Raw genomic sequence first — 19,715 nt, 5'->3', positions numbered from 1 at the left:
ATAAAATACTAAAATAAATAACTAAACTAGAAAGCAAGGAAATCTTACTAGTGATCATGCAAAAGCTAAAATAGAAAACAGGAAATAAGCTAAAAATACTGGAAAAACAGAAGATAAGGTAAGGCAAGGGATAATGAAACTCAACCACCTCCGTCATGGTGGCTGCTGCTCCCTCCTCAGGCTGTGCACTTCCATAAAAATGATTCACCTCCCTTCGGTGCCATTGATGATAAAATAAACCGAGAGCTTGCTCTGCAACACTAAACTTAAATGTTTGCTTGTCCCCAAGCAAAGAAAACTGAAAACAGGAAGGGACATGAAGAGCACATGGATGAGTAAAATTAATACAAAAGAAGATAAGAGTGATAGAAGGAGAAAAAAATTAAAATTTAAAAATCTTTTTTTTTCCTGGCATTTAATGCCAGGAATGGGTGTTAAACGCCCTAGGGGGAGCAAAAAGTAGTTCTGGAACGCCCCCTTTTGGGCGTTAAACGCCCAAGCCAAAGCTCCCTCTCTTGGCGCTAAACGCCCTCCCTAGCGTTTAGTGCCCACAACTATTTTTCTTCAGGGCGTTCTGTTCTTCACTCTGAGTCCTTTTGTCCCTGTTCTAAGCACTGTGCATGAACACAAACTAGATTAAACCTAGAAAAACTATGAAAATCAATGAAAAATAAAATGACTAAAATAAAACTGAAGTAAAACTGAAATAAACTAAGGGATACTCCTGGTTGGGTTGCCTCCCAACAAGCGCTTTTTTATCGTCACTAGCTTGACGGTCAGCTCCTTTAAGGAGGAAGATAGTCATAGAGGCTTAAATCCTCACCATTCACTGTGAGCTTCTTTCCTGTGCTCTCATGGATCAGCTTAATATGCTCAAAGAATAGGATCTTGTTCACAGTATGAGGTAGGACTGGACTTCTAGCAAACACCATTTTCATCCCAGGTGAGAAGTATTCGGTGGGAATCTTCTTGTTCCTCTAGCCCTTAGGTACCTTTTTCTTGGGTTCTCCTCCCTCCTTGGTGGGTGGTGAATGCCGAACATCAAACTTAGGGTTAATGTCTGGAGGAACTGTATGAGTTTCTACCAAGGGAGGAAGCTTCAGCATTGCACTCTGCATGCAAGTACCTCCTTTGTCAGGGGGTGGTGGAGGTTTAAAAACCTTAAAAACCATCCAATCCTCATGTAACCTTAGCACCAATTTGCCTCTGTCAACATCAATAAGGGCTCTTCTAGTGGCTAAGAATGGCCTTCATAGGATGATGGAGTCATTTGTTTCTTCTCCCATGTCAAGTATAACAAAATCTACCGGGAGGAAGAGATCTCCAACCTTGACTAGTACGTTCTCCACTAGCCCATATGCCTGCTTCTGAGACTTGTCAACCATCTCTAGTGCTATTCTTGTAGGTTACACCTTTTGGATCCCCAACTTCTTCATTACAGAGAGTGGCATCAGATTTATGCTTGAACCAAGGTCACACAGTACTTTTTCAAAAGTTATATTCCCAATGGTACAGGGAATCAAGAAGCTTCCAGGGTCTGGCATCTTCTTAGGTAGCTTCCTTTGAATCAGTGCATTGCACTCCTTGGTCAAGATCACAGTTTCATCTCCCTTCAAGGCCTTCTTCTCAGAGAGTAGGCTTTTTATAAAGGCCATATAGGGAGGCATCTTCTCCAATACCTCAACGAAAGGAATATTGATGTGCAACTTTTTGAAGATTTCCAAGAACTAAATGAATTGCTCATCCTTGGTCTCCTCTTGTAGTTTCTGATGGTGTGGTACTTCAGGCTCTTGTACCACCAATAGGGAGTGTAATAGTATGCTCCTAGCCTTTTCTTGAGCCTTTTCTTCCTCCAGTTCCTTAGCAACTTGTACTTCCTCCTTTGGCACAAATTCAGTATCCACTGTGATGGCCTTGCACTCTTTTTTTGGGATAGGCACTGTGTCACTGGAAGAGTGAGGGGTCTCTGAAGTCTCAGAGGGTATGGTAGTTTGGCTTTGTACTCGAGGGCCTTGGGTAATGCAGGATGTGTATAAAGAGTGACCAGAAAGGGGTTATCAGGGTGCCTTGAGGGGGCGTTCTTTGAGTCTTCTTGGGCATTCAGTGCCCTCCCTGGCTCCCTTGATGGGCGTTCAGCACCCTCTCTGGTACTCTTTGTCTCTGTAATTTTCTACTCCGGTGTCTCTTTTTCAACTTGCTTCTCAGTAATTTGTGCCTTTGCACTTGCCACTTGATCACTTATCAAGGTGATGGTCTTGCACTCTTCTCTGGAATTTGGAACCATGTCACTGGGTCTCTAGGGTTTTTGCTTGTGCATCTAATACAATTTCACCTTTAAATCTCGGATTGAACCTCTGGTTTTCTGCATAAAGCTATGTTGGCTATTAGAGAAGTTTGCAATCATGGATGCTAAGTCAGGGCCATTCTGGGGCTGAGAAGAAAAGTTGTTAACTAGATTCTGATTAAAACCACTCTGAGAGTTGTTGGCATAATTCAGTTGTTATCTCTGAGGTTGCTCTTTCCACCCAAAACTTGAGTGATTCCTCCACCCTTGATTAAAATTCTGAGAATAAGGAATATCATAGGGGATGTAATTGACCTATTCAGGTATGTACTGACCACTATTGTGAGTTTCACCTTGAGGGGGAGGGGCATCATTCATACCATAAGGAACAGTGCTCTGAATTTTGGCAACTGAGCTCTGAATGCTATTCAATTGTTGAGTGAGAAGGCTTATCTGTTGAACTAAGAGTTTGTTCTGAGCAAGAATTGTATCTGTAGCGTCCACTTCCATAACCCCTTTTCTTACTGAAGTCCTCTCAGATGAATATGAGTACTGGTTATTAGCAACCATCTCAATGAGCTCATCGGCCTTTTCAGGTGTCTTCTTCATGTGCAAGGAACCACCTGAAGAGTTGTCCAGTGACATCTTGGCCATCTCAGAGAGCCCTTCATAGTAGATATCTAGCTTGACCCAATCTGAGAATATATCAGGGGGCATTTCCTGAGCATCAGCTTGTACCTCTCCCAAGCATCATAGAGGGATTCACTTTCTCCCTGCTTAAAAGTCTGGATGTCTGTCCTTAGCTTAGTCAATCTTCGTGGGGAAAAAACTTGTTCAGGAACTTGTTGACTACTTTATCCCAGGTGTTCAAGGGCTGGGAGTCCAACCACTGCTTTGCTCTATCCCTCACAGGAAATGGAAAGAGCATTAGCTTATAAACCTCAGGGTCCACTCCATTTTTCTTCACAGTGTTACAGATCCACAGAAAATAGGAGATGAACATATTCGGATCTTCATGCGGAAGTCCATGAAATTGGCATTTCTGTTGCACTAGGATGATCAGCTATGGGTTGAGCTGAAAATCGTTTGCTCCAGTAGGAGGCACACTGATGCTCCTTCCATAGAAATAAAGAGTGGGGGTTGTGTAAGAGCCCATGGTTCTTCTAAGTTGTGCATTCCCATTCGGTTTCATAATGAACTCTCCCTATTCCTATACACAAAAATAGAAAACCAAAAAAAGTAGAAGTCTCTATGTTAGAGTATTGAGGGCTCCCAGTGAGATATCTAAAAGAAATAAGAAATAAATTAAATTAAAGCAAGTAATTAATTAACTAAAATTTCGAAAATAAGAATAAGAAAATAACCTAAAAATTGTCCAAAGCTAAAAAGAGAAGAACACTAAAAAAATTCAAAATTAAAAAAGATAGGAAAAACAATAAAGGGACACCAAATTTAAAATAAAAAATTAAGAAAAAATAAATAAAACAAAATTCAAAAATAAAGAGAAAATAAATAAAATCAAAAATCAAAAATTGAAAGAAGAAGTAAATAAACAAAACTAATAAAAATACCTAATAAAAGCAACTAGACAACTAGTAGTTGTCAATCACAAACAATCCCTTACAACTGTGCCAAAAACTTGGTGCGCGAATTGAGAACTCGCACAGCTTAACCGACAAGTGAACCGGGTCATCTAAGTAATACATCAGGTGACTAAGGGTTGATCCCACGAGGATTGTCAGACTGAGCAAGTAATGGTTGTCAGTTTGGACTTAATCAAGCAAATCAGAAAGGGGTTTGGTGAATCAGTTCACATAAAACAGTAAATAAGCAAATAAAGAAAAGTAAATAAAATTTTGGTGTGAAAACAGTATGAGAAAACAATTAAGGCTTCGGAGATGTTTATCTTTCCGAATGAAAATTTCTTATCAACTATTTTAACAATGCATGATTCATTCTATGGAAAACTTAAAATATCTAAACCCTAATCTCTTAGTGATTTAGCCTCTTCTAACCTTCAATAACTGCCACTCTCGTGGTCACTCAATTCTTGTTAGAGGATGAAGTTTAGAAAACTAATTTAGCGCCACGAAAACTCTAATTATCCAAGAATAATAGGATTATATGTCACATATCCAAATTAGTTCATGCAATTATTGATTTAAGAGGAATTTGTTTTCAAGCTGTAGTTCAAGCGAGATAACTCTCTCGAGAATCACAATAACTCATGTAGAAAAGGGTCATACTCTCGTTCCACCAAGTTCATAAGATTAAGAACGAAAACAATCATTAGAATTGAATCAAACATTAATTAAAATAGAAGAATAATAGTTCTAATCAATAAAAATAAACAGAGCTCCTAACCTTAACCAGGAGGTTTAGTTGCTCATGACCTACAGAGAAACTAGGGTTCTAAAAACGTGCGGAAGGAAGAAGATCCCAAAATACAAGTGATCTTTTCTTTTAAATACTAACCTAATTTGAAATAGAAATAAAATAATAAAGTCTAAACCTAAAAGATATTGTTTGTTATTAAAAAATACAAAAAGAAAATAAAATATAACTAATGAGTGCTAAATTCACTTGGAGGTCCAAATGAGTGTGATTCAGATTGACTGTTGGCGTTTAACCCCAGTTTGGACATTAAACGCCCTAAGTGGAGTGCACGTTCTTGGTTCTGGCTCCCCTGCTGGCGCTAAATGCCAGGTTGGGCGTTTAACGCCTTGGGGGGAGAAGTTCTGGCGCTGGTTCTGTCTTTCTTGGGCGTTAAATGCTAGGCTCGACGTTTAGCGCTAGATTTGGCAGTGATTTCAGTAGAAAAGTATATACTATTATATATCGTTGGAAAGCTCTGGAAGTTTTCTTTCTAACGGCATTAAAATTGCATCAATTAAGCCTCTGTAGCTCGAGTTATTCTCATTGGAATGCAAGGAGGTCAGGGTTGACAGCATCTACTTTCTTCCTTTGCTTTTGCACAAAACTCTGCCAACTTCGCCCGAATTTCACCTGAAATTATAAAAATACCAAAACAACTTAAAGTAGCATCCAAAGAGGATTTTTGCACTAAAATATAATAAAACTTAATAAAATATAATAAAAAACAACTAAAAAATGAGTGAAAAAAAGGGTATAAGATGCTCAAGCATCACAAACCAGTGACTAGTGAGAAATACTGGCAAGAGACATCGTTAGCTGACTATAAGCCACAAGCACCATTTATCAAGAGACCTCCTAGATGTCCAATACTAAGAAGAAAAGTGGACAAAGTATCTAAAAGTCAGTTAGCTTAAAACAATGGCACAAAAGTGAAGAAGTCATTCCCTGTTACATGCAATAAGTGTGGAAAAAATGTCACTATTACAAAACATGCAAAGAAGCTACAAGTGATCTCAGTTGGCAACAAAAGAGGAAAAATCAAAGAACTACTGAAGTTATTGGTAATCCATCAAGACAGCAGTAACCAGTCCAGCCAACTGAGCAGCAGGTACCATGTAGTGTTAGTAATTTATAGTGTTAGTAGTTTTAAGTGTATTTGTATGAAATTGACAGGGGTTTAAGAGTCCCTTATCAAAATCTTTAGGGGTTTAGTTGTCTGAACAAAAAATCGATAAGAATTTAATTGTCTTTATTTAATCTGTTTGCAACATCCGGATGTGCCTCCAGCAGGCAATGCTTCAGGGCCACATAGAGTTGATTCAGATGTAATAAATGGTGCACCACTAGAGAGTGAAGCAATTAATCCTATTATAAGTGCTACTTATATATAATTTGCATTTGGAACTTTACAAATATATTGTTCTTAAGCTTGGTTGTGCATATAGTCTAAGGCTAAGAAGCAGAAAAAAAAATAATAACAAAAAATTACAAAACTACTAAGGCTAAGCAGTAGCTCTAATTTCATCAGTCTCTCTTCTATCTCTGACAATTTACTTTGCACCTCAGATTCTTGCTCTCCCATGTCAACACCCTTCAATTTGAAATCAATATTTGCTGCAATCATCTCATCAAACCATTTGAAGTACTTACACTGCTGTTGTGGAGTCTATAAATAACAAAAAAAAAATTAATCTTCTAACATAACACAAGTAACAAAAATTAGATTCAGAACAATGGTTACTTACCTTAAAGTAGCAGCACCCCAAAAACAACCTACTAGAGTTTAATTTAGTTCTAGATTCAAACAAGATTGCATAACGTCCACAATTGCAATGTGGGTATTAGAACTTCTTCTTCCTCTTCGTTTCGATGGTGTCCACGTTAATTTCTCCACAATGCATTAACCTTTTGATAGTCCTCCATGAACGTCGATTCGAAGATGACGATAGCTCTGTGCAGGCCATTCTTCCTTGTTAGGGTTTCAAATTTGCCATAAAAATGAAGACAATAAAGAGAGTTTAGTGATTTTAACCTCTTTTATAACAACAAAACGCAAGCGTTTTGCTGACGATGCAGGGGGCTATCTATCCCAAATAAATTGCGACTGACACGTAGGAACGTTACGTGATACATAGAAATGTCGTCGCTTCTTATTGTCGGAGAGTTGCATACAAGGGCCAGAATGTCCGACGAAAGTGACGGATAGAGATCGCAATGGGATTATGCTTTTTTAAGAAGTAGGAAGGAGTTTTGTGAAATTTCAGGAGTCGGAGTGAGATTTTACTTAAAAAATAAAATACCAAAAAACCTCAAACCCCGCAAATGTGTTAGTTTTTCCAGAACAATGAATCAACGATCAACTTGCTTTTTTCTTGGGATTTCCAATTTTTAATTAGGACAGATTTCATAAAATTAATCATCTTTGCAGTAATTCTGGCATTAGTCTCTTAAATGTCCTAGTTGAAAGTTAAAACAGCACTTGGGAGTGGTCTCGGGGAAGGGATAGAGGGAGGGAGGGTTTAAGCCTCTATGATAGAGCAATGGAACCAACCAAATTAAACTGATTCAAATCAATTGATTCTTAAAATGCAAATGAATGAAAGTATTAACTTTATTGCAATAAAACTCTAAATAATTAAATTAAATTAAAAGTGAATTATAGGGTACAGAGCAAAAGTCATACAGATTTAAAGATTTGTTTACCTAAACCACACTTTTTAAAGCCACACTTTTTCACTTAAAACCGTAGCTTTTCACAAAGAAAAGCGTCACCTAATGGAAAAAAGTAAATTAGAAGATTTAAGAGAAGAAATAATTAAGTTATCAAAATTAATAGATCAAAAATTAATGATTTTAACTAATGTTAACTGTAATGACACCGAATTCTTAAAATCAATACAAAATGATTTTTCTCAAAATCTTTATTTTACTATAAGTTTTATTGAAGGACTTCAAAAACCTGAAAAAACTTGTCTTTCACACGGAATTTCTAAAAAATGTTACCATGGAAATGATTCCCCACATCTTTATCATACTTTTAACCCACAATTAAATTCTATAGTAGATATGCTTGAAGAAATATTAGTATCCATAAAATTTCAAAGAAATAAGGAAAAAGAGAATCCCAAAGAAGAAAAATTTCAAAATATAATCAACATAATAGATTTAAAAGTAAAACCACCACTAAAATTATGAATATTGAAGAAAAATTAGAAGAAGTTACAATGCTTTTTAAACAATTAAAAATGGCTCAAGAAAATAATATTATGGAACAGGGATTTCAAATAGAAGAAGAATTAGTAAATTCTGAAAATATAGAAAATGAAGAACACATCCTAGATTATTCAAGTGACGAAGAACCAGCAATTCCAATACAAGTAAAAAATGAAGCTGGAACATCTAAGGATAATCAATCTCAATTTAAATGGGAAACATGTTTTGATAATTATGCTTTTAAAAAAGGGTTTATAAATAAAGATTCAAAATATACAAAGATACCATCAAAATACGTTCCTAAAATCCAGGAAATGGAAGGAGAAAGAATGCTCGATTTAGACTGTAAAAAGAATGAAAAAGAAATTTTCGAAAATTGGTTGAATTCCTTCTTATTAGAAGCCTTTACTAATCCAAAACTTAGTGAATTGTCTGGAAGAGACATTTGGAATTACATAGGGTTTCATACTAAAGGAACTATAAGAGATTATATGACATCAATAGAAAACCAAATAATAGAAGAATTAGCAACAAAAACAACAGCTTATGATAAGATATTATATATAATGATGATTCTATATAAAGAATTTTTTGGAAAAAATATTATAGATCATAGACAAGAAGTCTATAATAAAGAATATCAAGAAGCAAAAAACCATTTAGCTAATATTCAGATATATGATTTATGTAATGTGGAGTCTTATATATGTGAATATAGAATACATTATTACAAATTAAAAGAAGAAGATAAAAATCATTATCTTAGTATGTATATAACAAAACTTCCATATCCTGCTAATGAATTTATAATGGGAAGATTTATAAGAGAAATAAATAGAGGGACAATTAAAAATAATTTTGGTGGAGCAACCTCTGCAATAAGAGAGGAAATAAAAGAACGTTGTATGCAAGAAGCAACTCAAAAAAGATTTGCAAATATAATTAGAATTTGCTGTCAGGATAATGAAGAGATACCTCAAAAATATGGCCTTAATAAAAATTTTCAAAGAAAAAGAAAATATCAATTTAGAAAAAGAAAATACTATCCAAACTGGAGAAAAAAGAGGTATTTTAGGAAGAGAAATAACAATAAAAATAAAAGACAAAAAAATGACTATTGCCCAAATAAAAAAGAAAATTGTAAGTGTTGGTATTGCCAAGAAGAAGGACACTATGCAAATGAATGTCCAAAAAAGAAGGATAAAAAGGATCTTACCAAACAAATAGAAATTGCTAAGTCTTGTTTCATGGAACCATTAGAAGAATCTGATGATAACCTAAACTATATTTTTGAATATGTCTCAGAAACAGACTCAGAGACTGAGTAATAATGCCACATTTATTACTATAAAAATATCAGAAAAGTTTATAAATGCTTTCATAGATACTGGAGCAACACAATGCTTTGCTAGTACAAATATAAAACTTGATTGGAAAAAACTAAAGAAACCATTAAGAGTTAGAATAGCTGACAAATCAATACATAAAATTAACCAAAAAGCAGAGATGGCTGAAATTTTTATTCAAAATTATAGGTTCATTGTTCCATCTATATATATGTTAGACTCTGGAATGGATTTTATCATAGGAAATAACTTTTTAAAGCTATATCATCCATTCATTCAAGAATTAACATATATAGTTTTAAAAGCTCCACACGATTCTTCAATAAATCAAAAATCAAAACGTATAAAAATACCAACTACTACTATAGATAAGATCTTAAAATTTAAAATATTTTCTATATTAGAGGCATGTTATTTAAATTTATACTTTCAGATAAATATCCCAAAAAATAATCTTGAAATAAAGATAGAAGAACTTTTGGATGAAATTTGTGCTGAAAATCCTTTAGATATTAAAAATACAAATAACGAATTAGTAAGCATTAAATTAAAAGATCCTAAAAAAGAGATAAATGTTCCAAATAAAATTCCTTATTCCACAAGAGATAGAGGAGAGTTCTCATTAGAATGTAAAGATCTTTTGGAAAAAGGAATTATAAGATTAAGTAAAAGTCCTCATGCGGCTCCAGCCTTTTATGTCGAAAACAATAATAAAATTAAAAGGGGAAAACGAAGAATGGTTATTAACTATAAGAAGATGAATAAAGCAACTATTGGTGATGCTCATAAACTTCCAAGAAAAGATTCTATTTTAGAAAAAATCAAAGGAGCAACTTGGTTTTTATCTCTTGATGCAAAATCAGGATATTGGCAACTTCGTTTAGACGAAGAAACAAAGAAATTAACTGCTTTTACTTGCCCAACAAAAGAATCAACAAGTGTGTTGCTCTATGAATGGAATGTATTACCATTCGGATTAAAACAAGCCCCAAGTATTTACCAAAGATTTATGGAAAAAAATCTAAAAGAGCTAAATGAATTTGTTTTAGTATACACTGATGATATACTAATTTTTACAAAACAGGATAAAGAAGATCATCTTCAAAAATTATTAATAGTTTTAGAGAGATGTAAAGAAAAAGGTTTAGTTCTTAGCAAAAAGAAAGCAAGAATAGCAAAACAAGAAATAGAGTTTCTTGGATTAATTCTATCCACTCAAGGAAAGCTAAAACTTCAACCAAGTGTTCTAGAAAAGGTAAATTTATTTCCTAATAAAATAGAAGATAGAAAACAATTACAAAGATTTTTAGGGTGTATAAATTATATTTCTGATCAAGGATTTTTAAAAAATATAATAGAATACACTAAAAGCTTATTTCCAAAAATAAGTACTAAAAAAGAATGGAAATGGGATGAAAAAGATAGTATGCAAATTCAAAGAATTAAAGAATTATGTGAAAAACTTCCAGAACTTTATATTCCAGAAGAAAATGACTACTTAATAGTAGAAACAGATGCTTCAGACATAACCTGGTCAGGATGTCTAAAAGCTAAGAAAGCTATAAAAAGTTTGGAACAAGAAAAAGAATCACTAGATTCTAAATATTTCCCAAAGGAATTACTTTGCAGGTATATTTCAGGGACTTTTACTCCAACAGATTAGAGATATACCACTCATGAAAAGGAAACTCTAGCAGTAATTAAATCTCTTAAGAAATGGAAAATTGATTTACTACCCAGAGAATTTACATTAAGGACAGATTCAAGTTACCTAACAGGTTTCATACGATATAATTTAAAAGTTAATTATAATCATGAACGATTGGTAAGATGGCAATTATTTTTGTTACAATATCCAATAAAAATTGAATATATTAAGGGTGACAAAAATGTTATTGCAGATACATTAACAAGAGAATGGAGTTCGTCTACAACGCATTAGATCAAGAAATTCAAAAATATGAGCAAGAACTCGAAAAATGCAAGCATTGTCAGCAAATAAGGACACAGATCCAATCTCTAAAGACGGCCATTGAAGCAATGAAATCAACACAACAAGAAAAACCATCAGAGTTCAGCCAGCTAAGCATGGTGGACAAATCAGGTGAAGAAAAAATTTTAGAAAATAAAACAATTGCTGAAATCATTAAAAAATCCACCCAAGATAAAAAATATTATGTAATTTATAATGGCCCCATGAAGGGAGTATATGATGCCTGGGAAAAAGCAGCACCATTCACACATCAATCAAGGATAATTCATAAAGGAGGGTTTCTAACACTGGAAGAGGCAAAGGAATCCTTCAGGGAATATGAAGCTCTCCATCCAGAGCAAACCCTAAAAAGAGCAGATAAAGCTCCAATTCAAACCCAGAGAACAGGGATAATCAGAAACATTCCTACAAGGGCTGAAATCAAGGAAAAGAAAAGGGTCTGTAGATCAAATCTCAGAGAAACCCTTAACATAGTCCTGAATTGGACTGAAGAAAAAAGGGCAATTTTGGGATATTATCCTATTGCCAAAGAACAGCTAACAAAGCTGGTTATATTTCCAGATGCTTCCCCATCTGACACCTATCAGTTTTTCCAGTATGGATTAATTGATACAATTTTAATTTTTAATGATCTAAAAATTATTAGTGAGTTTCCTGCAGGATTCGTTGATGCAGTAAAGAGATTTAAAAATATGATTGACAATGTAAATCCAAGGGATATATCCCTAAAATTTACAAACAGTCAACCTATTTTTAATGAAGAAGAAGAATGCTTGGTTCCAGCACACCAAGTAATATTCATGTCCGTCTTCCCAGAAAATTTTCAACCAATTGATCAGATTCAAGATTTAACAATTTACAGTCATGAAGGAAGGCTAGCCAGCACATTAGCAAGGGTCTTTGAAAGAACTCAAAAAATAACGAAGGAATCTCACACAAGGATTAATTATAAAAGTAGAAATACTCTGCTTGTGTCCAGTAAAAGAAATGAAATTGAAGAAAGAGAGATGAGACTCTTGGTGGAATTTGAATCAGCATTCTACAACTTATCTGGACTTTTAGAAAAGCTCCCTGAAAGGATAAAGAGGAATCTCTGCTATTTGATAAAAGACAGAGAAGACCACAAGTGCCAGCTATGTGCCTCAGAGATATCTGAAGAAAGCAATAATGAAACGGAATCAACTCACATGATAAAGGAAGAAGACAATGCATCTGACGGTCACATGATAAAAGAAGAGGACAGCGCATCTGAAGCATCTCTCAACATTATTGCATAGTGACGTAAGCACTTAGGTCATAGAGCACCAACAATGTAGCTGGTAAAAGAGAACAAACAATGACGTAAGCAATGACGTCATAAGAAGGGTAATGATGGGAATTGTCCATCAAACCCAACTATTATAAATAGGTTGCTTAGGCAATTGTAAAGGCATCAGACAATAGGAAGCAGGAGGCTAAGAGTACTCATATGTTAGGAGAGCAAGGAGGAAGCTGCCGAGGCGATTCTATAGTTTGAGGAAGAATTCCCTTAGGGAAAAATAGTTCTAAACTCCTCTCTGGAGTTAGTATCTACAATCTCCCCTCTGGAGATAAAAACCCCTTGTGTAAAATATACTAAATAAAGAAAGTTTTTCTCCAGAAAGGTACATCTTCATCCTAGTCTTTTAATTATGAATTATTTAGAAAGTTTAGAATTAACAGAAGAATCTGATTATTATAGATTAACTGCTTTATTAGATAATGAAAAACAGGCTGTTCTAAAAACAGAATTAAATCTCAAATCAAATGAAAATTTTAATAAACAAAATCTTTTAAAAGAAGTTTTTAATAGAAAAAATATAATATACTATGGAAAATTCAACTTGAAGCTCCTATAAAGATAAAATCTGCCAATGGAGAACTTGAAATAGCTTTGATAAATAATGAAGAATTGAGTAAACAGATTGAGAAAATTAAGGATCAAGAAAAAAGATCTAAAATTGGATGGATTCATATTAGTACTATACAAGTCTTAATCAAATCTACATATATGAAAGGAATTAATTCACCAATAAGTTTAGCAATCTGTGACAAAAGAATTACTGATGACCCAATAGATCAAATAATTGGAATTGTTCATGGAAATTTGGCAAACGTAAATGTTAAATTTAATGCCCATCTTGGATATGCTATACCTTTATCAACTGAAAATCTTGGAAGATCTATAAGTTTGGCTTATAAATTTCATAGAAAGAATCTAATGGAACAAGATGATGAACCATTTTCAATTACATATGCAATAAATTATGCTTTAACAAATAGCCATCATAGTATAATATTTAAAAACAGAGAAAGAATTTATGTCGATGAATTATTTCAGAAAATTGTAAACACAGAAATACCAAAATATAAAGCTATTGAAAACTCAGTTCTATTATTAAAAGAACCATCAGGAAAATTGGTTTCATCAAATTTTCAAATAAGAGAATCTAAAATTAATAGCCCTTTAAGTTTATCTACGTTAAAGATTAAAGAAAAAAATTCTGAAATAAAAGAATTAATAAAAAAGGTCGAAAAATTAAATGAAACCCTAAATACTAAATTATGACAATAAATAAAGAAGAAATATATGTAACTTATCAAGATAAGAAACAAGATCTCTTTGAAAGAAAAAATCATTTGAATTATTTGCAGTTTTCTGAAATAAATCAAAGAGTATTTGAAGCTCTAAAAATAATCTATGATAAGTTAAAAAGAGAAGTTGAAGAGCTAGAAAAATTAATAGAATCTCTAGAAAATAGTGATAAAGCGATGATAGAATTTGCAGAAATTCTAAAATAAATAATGAAGCATACAAAGATTGAAAGACCAGAAAATAAAATAAAAAGAAAAAGGGCGAAAAAATTAAAAAGTAAAATAAAGGAGTATAAAAGGGAATTAAATAATCTTCAGATCGAAATTGATGACCTTATAATAAAAAGGATAGAAATAAGAATAAATATAAACAAGTTGGAGTTAAACTTAAAAAATTTATAAATGCCTGGAAAACCATATTATGACTTAAAAGAATTAAAGCTGTTGAAAGAAAAATGGAGAATGAAGTTGAAAAATTAAAAATATATTTAGAAACAACAGAAAGTGTAGAAATAAAAGAAGTTTTTGAAGACTTGAGAAATTATATTAAAGAAAAAGACAAACAGATAAAAGATTTTATATACAATAATCCATGCAAAAAAGAATATTATAAACTAAAACAAGATTGAAAAACTATAAAAATGAAATCAGAATTATAAATACTAGTAATAGTAGAAATTGTCAACATTTTTTATGAATTTGCAAATTATTTCGAATCTATACAAATTATAAACTTATTCGAAGTAAAATATGAAGAGTTAATAGAAATTTCGAAAAAGAAAGAAAAGTCGAGAAATTTCGAAAAAGAAAGAAAAGTCGAATTTAAAAAATTGGTATCAGAGCCAAAGTTAACGATTAAGGGTAACACTTTCTCTTTAAGCAACACTTTTAGTGATACGCTTTTAAATCAATAAACAACCAAATAAAAACAAAAATCTATAAATCTGTACCAAAATACATCTGTACACTAGATGGACCCTAAATTAAATTATCAATGAAAAAAAATTGTTTTCAAGATGAAAACTTACAACTAAAAAAGTAAACTATATATCATTTTATAAAGTTTTTATCTTTTAAAAATTATAGCATTTATATTTGATAAATTAAATTAAAAATAATTTCAATAAGCACAAACAACAACAATTATATTTGATAAAATAGCTTTTAAAATTCAAAAATATTATAATAAATATAAATGTAAGAATTAAATTTAGAAATTGATTAATGTACAATGTTATATTAGACTTTTTAATTTTAATAAATACAACCTGAATGTTTTTGATGACCTAAAAAAAGGGAGTTGAATCTATGACCTTTTAATTTTGAATAATAATACTTTAAACCAAAAAATGAAACTTTGCTTCTGTTTAGACTGCGAGATTAATTATGCAGAATAATTTTATTTTGTCCATAAATTGTGAAAAACAGAATCAAAGCAGGAAAGAAAAAAATGACATAACCATGTATTTTGGTTTAGCTACCTCATGTAATGCAATATACATTTGTGGTGGAATTTTCACTATCTTTTTAAGTATTACATATACCAATTTTCAAAGAATCAACTTAAACCTAACCGGAACAAATCAAGTTTCAACATAAATTTGACTTGATTAGGTTACTTACTAGACTCTTTAACACATTAAATGCTCATCCAATTTAGCAAAGAATACAACTTAGATACTAGATACAAAATAGAAATACAATAAAAAAAAAAGATCACTCTATGGTACAGATATACAGATATTTTTTTTATTTCACTACCAGATCGACAAATGAAAATTGGTGTCAGGGCTTGTCTGCGCCTGATGGTAGCTGTGGCTGAGCCAAGGTTGTTCGTTGCTAGTGTTAGTTGGTGAACTTTTGGATTGGACTGTGGCAGCATTGAATTGGGTATTCCAATTCCCAAATAATGAATTGAATCTCAAATGTTTGGATTTTGTTAATAAGAAAAAATAAAAAAGAAGCAGCCCATGTTCAGCAATCAGCATTAGCAATAGAGCCTCAAATGGAAATTTACGCTACTTTCATGTCAATTTTTTTAATGCTTTTTAATTCCTTTAATATTTATTTGGTTTGGAATAATTTATTTTGATTTCAAGAAATCGAAATAATTTATAAAATTCATTTTAAATTCATTTTAAAATAATAAAATTTATATAATATTTAATTTAAGTTGCAAAAAATTTTAAAGATTAAAACACAAGGATAGAAAAATTAATATCCAAAATTTATATATAACTTGAAATGATATTTTTTTCATAAACTTCTAAAAGAATAATTTTCGCAATTATTTTCTAAGATTATAAAATTAGCATTTAATACTTTAGCTGGTTGTAATATTATAAATTTTTATAACTTTTTATTACACTAACCATCAGATTAAAATTAGATTTTGTTATTCATATTTATTCTACATTCATATAAAATAAAATATGTGGCAAAAATTTAGTTATTATATATTTGTTTATTATTTTTATTTATGTCTATGCTTTTAAATCTACTACATTAAGATACTCATAGACATAATTCTAATAGTTATATGAGATTAATGAGACGATATAAGAATTTAATTGTGCTATTTTTTTAAAATAGTTTTATTAGTCTTTCATTTATGCTCTTTCAAAAATATAACTTTATTGTCTTATTACTATTTGTTTCTTAACATTATTATTATTATTATTATTATTATTATTATTATTATTATTATTATTATTTGATAAAAATAAAATATATATAGAGTCAGTCTACCAATCAATTTTCTTTATACATTTTACTTCAGTAAAAATAATTTATTAAGCATAAAAATAATTGTCATCAGATTTTTTATTTTTTAAAAATGCTTATTTTGTATTAAATAAATAATATGAAATATATATATTTTTCAAATATAAAAAAAGAAAAAAATAAATAAAATAAAAAATATTATTTAAATATTTTAAAAAAATGATCTTAAAAAAAACATAAAAAATATTAAATAGTAATTGTCTCCGTTATATGGTTAAACTGAAACTATTATTCTACTTTTCTTATTTTATTTCATGTATTATATATGCTTTGCTCTTACGTTAAAATTTTTTATATTCGTCACTCATAGTGTATGATATAATAATATGACATAATATAAAATATAATACTTTTTAAAAAACAACGAAATTATAGATAATCAAAGATATTTAATATAAGATTGAAGACATTTTTTTTTCTATTACAATTATGTACGAAAATAAAAAGTATTTTGAATATAAATTTTAAAATTTGTTTCAAAGCAATGTTCAAGAAACAGACAAAGCCTAGATATAAAGACCAAATCCACTTTGCCCGTGTGTCCGATCTCATAAGAGCCGACCTGGTGTGCAGAATCTTAACTGCACATACAAATATGCTCATATATATATATATATATATATATATATATATATATATATATATATATATATATATATATATATATATATTCAAATATGAGATCTCAACACCTCTTAAAAAAAGGAAAAAATAAACTACCCACAGAATAGAATGGGAGGTTATAAGAGTGGTCACTAGGTTACTTATCCAATTATTTAACTTTCATTTCCATCTTAGGAATTTCTCAATTCTAATCTATATAAAACCTGCCAAAAATCATTGCTTACTTAAGCATTCGAGTTTCTTGCAGGTACCATCCCACGCACACTTCCTCACAAGAAACTCGGACGGCTTCATCCCTCTATGAGAAGACGTCATACATTGCACCTGAAGGCGTCTAGGCCCCACGTTCAGGCCCAAATCATCTTTATTCCTTTGAGATTTAACAATCCCTTTGATGTTGTGAACTGTCAGGGGTTTTCCCAAACCCCGACAGTTCCACGTCATCATCTTCATCCCTCCTGGGGTGCCCATTGTAGGGTAGCACCTTTCCCATCTCAGTTGATGTAGTTTCTTTCTGACATTGTCTGTTTCTTCTATCTGCTTCTTCTATCTCCTCAAGCCCTCTCTTAACTCTAGTGATAGGACTAACTTCTCCTCCCTTCCATGCTAATTTTTTCAGTTTTATCTTCTTCTTTACATCTCTTCCTTTCAGACTCTCCATAGAACCAAAATTAGGGAGGCTTCCTGAATTATTTGTATTATTCGAGATCTGTTGGAAGTTTTTCTCCTTTCTCCCTGCCTCCAAGACTCTCTCACTTTTCGGCTGCTTCCTCCTCTACTTCCTCTTCTACCCAAGTTCCTTTTTGGTTGCTTTGAACTTCCTTATCTTCTTCCGACTTTTATGTATTGCTCTCATCCACTGATAAACTTGCAAAGACCCAGATTAAGTTGACTTGAGTTAGCTTCTTACTTACTATCTTCCTTTTCTCCACTGTTGAAAATCTGTTGGGGTATTGATTCTCCTTTTGCACTTTGATTTTTCTCCCAACCCACTCTGCCCGTAACCATTGCCCCCCCCATGTCTTTCCTGTTGCAAAGTCCTCTAAGTACTGTTTGCATACTTTGTTTTCATGTCTAAGGAAGCCACAGTAATGGCAGAAATTACCAATCCTTTCGTACTTTGGCTGAACCTCAATAACCTTCTGATTTCTCCCTACAATTTTTAGAGTTCTACGCAGGGATTTTGATATGTCCAACAGTACTTTAACTTTTAGCAACCTCTCTTTCTTCCCTTTGAAATTAAACAAACCAGCCTACAGGTCCCTTCCTATCGCCTCTCCGACTCTCCTACCTAGTCCTTTGGTTTCGCATTGCTCTGGTAATCTCCAGAGTTGCATTGGAGTCCAAACAAACTCGATGAATGTATCACATAAATTATGATTCGCTACCAAACCCTAACAGAGCGGATGACTAAACTCCAGAGCCGGGGCACCGTAGCTTTTTCGTTTTTCTCTTAAAATTCTAGAATGATAACTCAAATGGCATAGTCTCCCCATACTTATTTAGAGGTCGCGGGTTCGAGTCCCCTTATCTTTGATAAAAATAAAAAGATACATGTGTGGTTTAATTTAAGCCATTTCTAAAATGTTCACTCCTTTTTTATGCTAGAGTTAAATAATATACACTTTATTCCATTTGATTAAATATTTTTTAATAATTATTTTTTATACAAAATAGTAATTATTTTATTATTTAAAACAAGAAATAATAATATAAAATATATAATTATTATTGTAATAGTTTTTATTTATTTTTAATATTTTAACTTGTTACAAAAATATTTAATTCAAAATTTTTTATATACTTCATGATTAATGAAAACATTAAAAATAATTAAAATTTATTACATGAATGGTAATATATATTTTATATTATTGTTAAATTTATTATAGTAGTAAAAATAATAATATAAAATATATTAATTATTTGGGAGAAAAAAACTAAACCTTTAATCCTAAGAATTTTCACATTTAATTCGCGCATAAATACTTAAATACATATTAGTAGATCTAAAATAGATGCCAAAAATTATGCTTGACCAATCCATTAATAAGCCCACACATATAACTATGATTTATTATTGACAAAAACAAGCCAAACATCAAAACATAGCCCACCACCTAAGTACACTGTTTGCATTAGATCAGCTCACAAGAATACACCTACACAGCTACACCTAAAGCCACATCCAACAGGCTCTGACATCCACTTGCAAGCTTGTAGCCTCCACAAAAAGTCAAAAACAAGTATCGAGGTGTTAATACCTCATTCATTTAAAAGAAATATCTTTATCTCACATGTGTATCGTATAATTGGCCTAAAAAAAAATATGACATAAATCTTGACTTTTCTCTCCAAGTATCTGTCTTTGCCTTTTTTTTCAATGACTTTTTCTTAATGCCTCACATATATGCCTTTTATTGTCACTGAATAAAAATAAAGTAAGATACAATATACAAACAGAATAATCAATGATAAACCA

This window comes from Arachis hypogaea, chromosome 15 (genome assembly GCF_003086295.3).
Source record: "Arachis hypogaea cultivar Tifrunner chromosome 15, arahy.Tifrunner.gnm2.J5K5, whole genome shotgun sequence".
Classification (NCBI taxonomy): domain Eukaryota; kingdom Viridiplantae; phylum Streptophyta; class Magnoliopsida; order Fabales; family Fabaceae; genus Arachis; species Arachis hypogaea.
The sequence above is the reverse complement of the archived record's forward strand: the minus strand, read 5'-3'. Positions refer to the sequence as shown.